Consider the following 6,946-nt stretch of genomic DNA (forward strand, 5'->3'; position numbering starts at 1 on the left):
TCCCAAACCATCTCAATTAGGTTGGGGTCGGGTGATTGCAAATCTGAAAGCGCGAACCACTGCTTTTAATCATGGCAAGGCGATCAGAAACATGACTGAATACAAACAGTGTAGCTATTCCCTCCACAAGGCAATCAAACAAACTAAGCGACAGTATAGAGACAAAGTAGAGTCGCAATTCAACGGCTCAGACACGAGACGTATGCGGCAGAGTCTACAGTCAATCATGGATTACAAAAAGAAAACCAGCCCCATCGCGGACACGGATGTCTTGCTCCCAGACAAATTAAACAACTTCTTTGCTCGCTTTGAGGACAATACAGTGCCACTGACACGGCCCGCTAGCAAAACCTGCGGGCTCTCCTCCACCGTGGCCAACGTGAGTAAAACATTTAAACGTGTTAACCCTCGCAAGGCTGCCGGCCCAGACTGCATCCCCGGCCGCGTCCTCAGAGCATGCGCAGACCAGCTGCCTGTTGTGTTTACAGACATATTCAATCAATCCCTATACCAGTCTGCTGTTCCCACATGCTTCAAGAGGGCCACCATTGTTCCTGTTCCCAAGAAAGCTAAGGTAACTGAGCTAAACGACTAGCACTTGTCATCATGAAGTGCTTTGAGAGATTAGTCAAAGATCATATCACCTCCACCCTCCCTGACACCCTAGACCCACTCCAATTTGCTTACCGCCCCAATAGGTCCACAGACGACGCAATCGCAATCACACTGCACACTGCCCTAACCCATCTGGACAAGAGGAATACCTATGTAAGAATGCTGTTCATCGATTACAGCTCAGCATTTAACACTATAGTACCCTCCAAACTCGTCATTAAGCTCGAGACCCTGCGTCTCGACCCCACCCTGTGCAAATGGGTCCTGGACTTCCTGACGGGCCGTCCCCAGGTGGTGAGGGTAGGAAACAACATCTCCACCCCGCTGATCCTCAACACTGGGGCCCCACAAGGGTGCTTTCTCAGCCCTCTCCTGTACTCCCTGTTCACCCATGACTGCGTGGCCGTGCACGCCTCCAACTCAATCATCAAGTTTGCAGACGACACTACAGCGGTAGGCTTGATTACCAAAACGAGGAGACGGCCTACAGGGAGGAGGTGAGGGCCCTCGTAGTGTGGCGTCAGGAAAATAACCTCACACTCAACATCAACCAAACAAAGGAGCTGATCGTGGACTTCAGGAAACAGCAGAGGGAGCACTCCCCTATCCACATCGACGGGACAGTAGTGGAGAAGGTGGAAAGTTTTAAGTTCCTCGGCGTACACATCATGGACAAACTGAAATGGTCCACCCACACAGACAGCATGGTGAAGAATGTGCAACAGCGCCTCTTCAACCTCAGGAAGCTGAAGAAATTTGGCTTGTCACCGAAAACACTCACAAACTTCTATAGATGCACAATCGAGAGCATCCTGTCGGGCTGTATCACCGTCTTGTACGGAAACTGCTCCGCCCACAACCGTAAGGCTCTCCAGAGGGTAGTGAGGTCTGCAAAACGCAACACCGGGGGCAAACTACCTGTCCTCCAGGACACCTACACCACCCGATGTCACAGGAAGGCCAAAAGATCATCAAGGACAACAACCACCCGAGCCACTGCCTGTTCACCCCGCTATCATCCAGAAGGCGAGGTCAGTACAGGTGCATCAAAGCTGGGACCGAGAGACTGAAAAAAAAAGCTTCTATCTCAAGGCCATCAGACTGTTAAACAGCCATCACTAACATTGAGTGGCTGCTGCCAACATACTGACTCAAATCTCTAGCCACTTTAATAATTAAAAATTGGATGTAATAAATGTATCACTAGTCACTTTAAGCAATGCTACTTTATATAATGTTTACATACCCTACATTACTCATCTCATATGTATATACTGTACTCTATACCATCTACTGCATCTTGCCTATGCCGCACGGCCATCGCTCATCCATATATTTATATGAACATATTCTTATTCATTCCTTTACACTTGTGTGTGTATAAGGTAGTTGTTGTGAAATTGTTAGATTACTTGTTAGATATTACTGCACGGTCGGAACTAGAAGCACAAGCATTTCGCTACACTCGCATTAACATCTGCTAACCATGTGTATGTGACCAATAAAATGTGATTTGATTTTTGATTGTGGAGGCCAGGTCATCTGATGCAGCACTCCATCACTCTCCTTCTTAGTCAAATAGCCCGTACACAGCCTGGAGGTGTGTTGGGTCATTGTCCTGTTGAAAAACAAATGATAGTCCTACTAAGCGCAAACTAGATGGGATGGTGTATCACTGCAGAATGCTGTGGTAGCTATGCTGGTTAGGTGTGCCTTGAATTCTAAATAAATCACTGACGGTGTCACCAGCAAAGCACCCCCACACCATCACACCTCCTCCTCCATGCTTCATGGTGGGAACCACACATGCAGAGATCATCCGTTCACCTACTCTGCGTCTCACAAAGACATGGCAGTTGGAACCAAAAATCTCAAATTTGGACTGATCAGACCAAAGGACAGGCTTCCACCGGTCTAATGTCCATTGCTCGTGTTTCTTGGCCCAAGCAAGTCTCTTCTTCTTATTGGTATCCTTTAGTAGTGGTTTCTTTGCGGCAATTCGACCATGAATGCCTGATTCATGCTGTCTCCTCTAAACAGTTAATGTTGAGATGTGTCTGTTACTTGAACTCTGTGAAGCATTTATTTGGGCTGCAATTTCTGAGGCTGGTAATTCTAATGAACTTATCGTTGAAGAAACTTTCAAGGTTTTTTAAATTTTCCAGATTGACTGACCTGTCGTTTCTCTTTGCTTATTTGTGCTGTTCTTGCCATAATATGGACTTGGTCTTTTACCAAATAGGGCTGTCTTCTGTATACCAACCCTACCTTGTCACAACACAACTGATTGGCTCAAACGCATTAAGAAGGAAAGAAATTCCACAAATTAACTTTCAACAAGGCACACCTGTTAATTGAAATGCATTCCAGGTGACTACCTCATGAAGCTGGTTGACAGAATGCCAAGAGTGTGCAAAGCTGTCATCAAGACAAAGGGTGGCTACAGTGGGGGGAAAAAGTATTTGATCCTCTGCTGATTTTGTACGTTTGCCACCTTACAAAGAAATGATCAGTCTATAATTTTAATGGTAGGTTTATATGAACAGTGAGAGACAGAATAACAAACAAAAAATCCAGAAAAATGCATGTCAAAAATGTTCTAAAATGATTTGCATTTTAATGAGGGAAATAAATATTTGACCCCTCTGCAAAACATGACTTAGCACGTCGTGGCAAAACCCTTGTTGACAATCACAGAGGTCAGACGTTTCTTGTAGTTGGCCACCAGGTTTGCACACATCTCAGGAGGGATTTTGTCCCACTCCTCATTGCAGATCTTCTCCAAGTCATTAAGGTTTCGAGGCTGACGTTTGGCAACTCGAACATTCAGCTCCCTCCACAGATTTTCTATGGGATTAAGGTCTGGAGACTGGCTAGGCCACTCCAGGACCTTAATGTGCTTCTTCTTGAGCCACTCCTTTGTTGCCTTGGCCGTGTGTTTTGGGTCATTGTCATGCTGGAATACCCATCCACGACCCATTTTCAATGCCCTTGCTGAGGGAAGGAGGTTCTCACCCAAGATTTGACAGTACATGGCCCCGTCAAATGATGCGGTGAAGTTGTCCTGTCCCCTTAGCAGAAAAACACCCCCAAAGCATAATGTTTCCACCTCCATGTTTGACGGTAGAGATGGTGTTCTTGGGGTCATAGGCAGCATTCCTCCTCCTCCAAACACGGCAAGTTGAGTTGATGCCAAAGAGCTCCATTTTGGTCTCATCTGACCACAACACTTTCAACAGTTGTCCTCTGAATCATTCAGATATTCATTGGCAAACTTCAGAAGGGCATGTATATGTATTCTTGAGCAGGGGGACCTTGCGGGCGCTGCAGGATTTCAGTCCTTCACGGTGTAGTGTGTTACCAATTGTTTTCTTGGTGACTATGGTCCCAGCTGCCTTGAGATCATTGACAAGATCCTCCCGTGTAGTTCTGGGCTGATTCCTCACCATTCTCATGATCATTGCAACTCCACAAGGTGAGATCTTGCATGGAGTTCCAGGCCGAGGGGGATTGACAGTTCTTTTGTGTTTCTTCCATTTGCGAATAATCGCACCAAATGTTGTCACCTTCTCACCAAGCTGCTTGGCGATGGTCTTGTAGCCCATTCCAGCCTTGTGTAGGTCTACAATCTTGTTCCTGACATCCTTTGAGAGCTCTTTGGTCTTGGCCATGGTGGAGAGTTTGGAATCTGATTGATTGATTGCTTCTGTGGACAGGTGTCTTTTATACAGGTATCAAGCTGCGGTTAGGAGCACTCCCTTTAAGAGTGTGCTTCTAATCTCAGCTCGTTACCTGTATAAAAGACACATGGGAGCCAGAAATCTTTCTGATTGAGAGGGGGTCAAATACTTATTTCCCTCATTAAAATGCAAATCAATTTATAAAATTTCTGACATGCGTTTTTCTCTGTATTTTTGTTGTTATTCTGTCTCTCACTGTTCAAATAAACCTACCATTAAAATTATAGACTGATCATTTCTTTGTCAGTGGGCAAACATACAAAATCAGCAGGGGATCAAATACTTTTTTCCCCCACTGTGCTTTGAAGAATCTCAAATATAAAATATATTTTGATTTGTTTAACACTGTTTTGGTTACAACATGATTCCATATGTGTTATTTCATAGTTTTGATGTCTTCACTATTATTCTACAATGTAGAAAATAGTGAAAGTACAGAAAAACCCTTGAATGAGTAGGTGTCCAAACTTTTGACTGGTACTGTATAGTGCACTACTTTTGACCTGAGCCCCATGGGCCCTGGTCAAAGTGGTGAAATAAATAGGGAATAGGGTGTCATTTAGGACACAAGCAGCCCAAATCAAAAGAGAATACAAAGAGATTCAATGCACATGATTTGCAATCCATTTAGGTGAAACAGCATTAGACTAGCTGCATCAGAAGTGAACACTGATAGTTTCTGACCGGCAGACTCGATGGGCAGCCCAGCCCCAGCTCGCTGATGTCCTTTGGCAGGGTGCAGGAGGTCAGACAGTTGGCTGAGCTGAACACCACACTTATACATTGACAACACAGTTCAGGAAGCTGGGATGTGTCACTCACTCTCAGCCAGGGCCGGGCTCAATTCAAACCGAAGGCAGTCAAATCAGGAAGTGATTTGAATTTAACATTCAGACATTTTAAAACTTTTGAAATAAATAGCTTCTACTTTTCATTTTATTAAGAAGCCATTGGAAAATAAATGCCCTTTTTTCGATTATTGAATTGTAACTTTAGTTTTCTTACTGAATTGACTGCCTTCAATTCAAATTGAGTCCAACACTGCTCTCAGCTAGGCTTTCATGTCTTAATCCATATTACATTTCTCCTATTATCCTATTTTCATGTCAGTAGAACTGAGGATCAAAGACCAATTTATACAGTCATTGTCACACACAGTCATTTATTTGCAAAGCAATATATATTCAGACTTGGTGGAGGACATGTTGTGGCAAAATGTCCCTCTCTGTGAAAACTGTAGCAATTTGACTTGCAAAGTTATTTAGATGGGAAAATATCATAGGAAATAATAAATACTAAATTTGCATCCGGCTGCCATGCAACTTTGACGGACTCAAATTGTATTTTTATGTCAGTATGGATGGAGGTTGTTGACAGAGTCACCTCCGACCTATAATCACACACACACACACACACACACACACACACACACACACTGCTGTGTTTCTTTCTATTGATTTCATGCATGTCAACATGTGAATATAGGGCTTGTGTTTCTCTGTGGGAATGACTGCATTTCATTATAATCATCCAATAACTGGATGATACGTTTCCATATTATAGTACCTGTCATCAAGGGAGCTTTACAGACACAAATAAAATAATGTTCACCTTTCTTTATTAGATCTTACTAGTGAAGATCACAAGATGTAATTAAGAGTGGTTGCAGAAAGGTGACTTTGACTAACAGGTAGGGAGCAAATATAGCTGAGGAAACGTCAGAAACAACCACGTTTGGTGCTTACCAGTCTACCTGTCAAATGATTTATCCAGGTCTCATTCTGCACATGCTTGCACATGCTTGCAAATGCTTGTCTGACTTACACAGTAGGCTACTGAACGTCAACAACATAGAGACAGGTTGTAGGCCTATACCTAGCTTTAGCCAACGTACAGGAATAGACTTTGCTCACTGGGCACAAGGCAAGGGAGTGTATTGGACAATAACAATGGGAGATTTTTGCATTGAACATTCAGATGCTTTTGAAAGTAAGCACAGAAATAAATGGTTGGGGTGCACATAGTCCTCTACTGCTGCTATTTCTGATCACTAGCCTATTTCAATGCATTATTAATTCATATGCAGCTCTCAACTTACTCAGAGCCACTCTATACCAGATATTTCCATGGATAGTCAACTCTTATCAAGCAGGTGAAGGACCCATAGACTTATGAGAGGTCCAACGAGCTGCACACTCTGGAGAAAACCCCAGAAGGGGGCGCCTTTGTTGTCCTCATCATGCATTGTAGCCATGAGATGGTCTCGTTTGAATGCGGTCTATGCTATTCAGACTCCTTGGGACGGCCCTACCCCATTGAAATTTAAATGGTTAAGGTTAGGGTTAGGTAAGGGTTATGGTTATGGTTAGGGTAGGGGCTTAAGGTTGGGGTTAGGACAGGGGTGTTGAACAAATTTTCCACATTGAAAATATGTTATATTTCCTTGACTCTAAATAGTCAAAAATGTATAATCTATCCATCATTTTTTAAATGTTCTATTCTCCCTGACTGTCTAGTGATTATTGGCGGGCTGGACAATCAAGAAACTGTATGAATATAGTTCCATTAGCATTTTTATACAGTTTCGATTT

Source organism: Salmo salar, chromosome 27 (genome assembly GCF_965601325.2).
Source record: "Salmo salar chromosome 27, fSalSal1, whole genome shotgun sequence".
Classification (NCBI taxonomy): domain Eukaryota; kingdom Metazoa; phylum Chordata; class Actinopteri; order Salmoniformes; family Salmonidae; genus Salmo; species Salmo salar.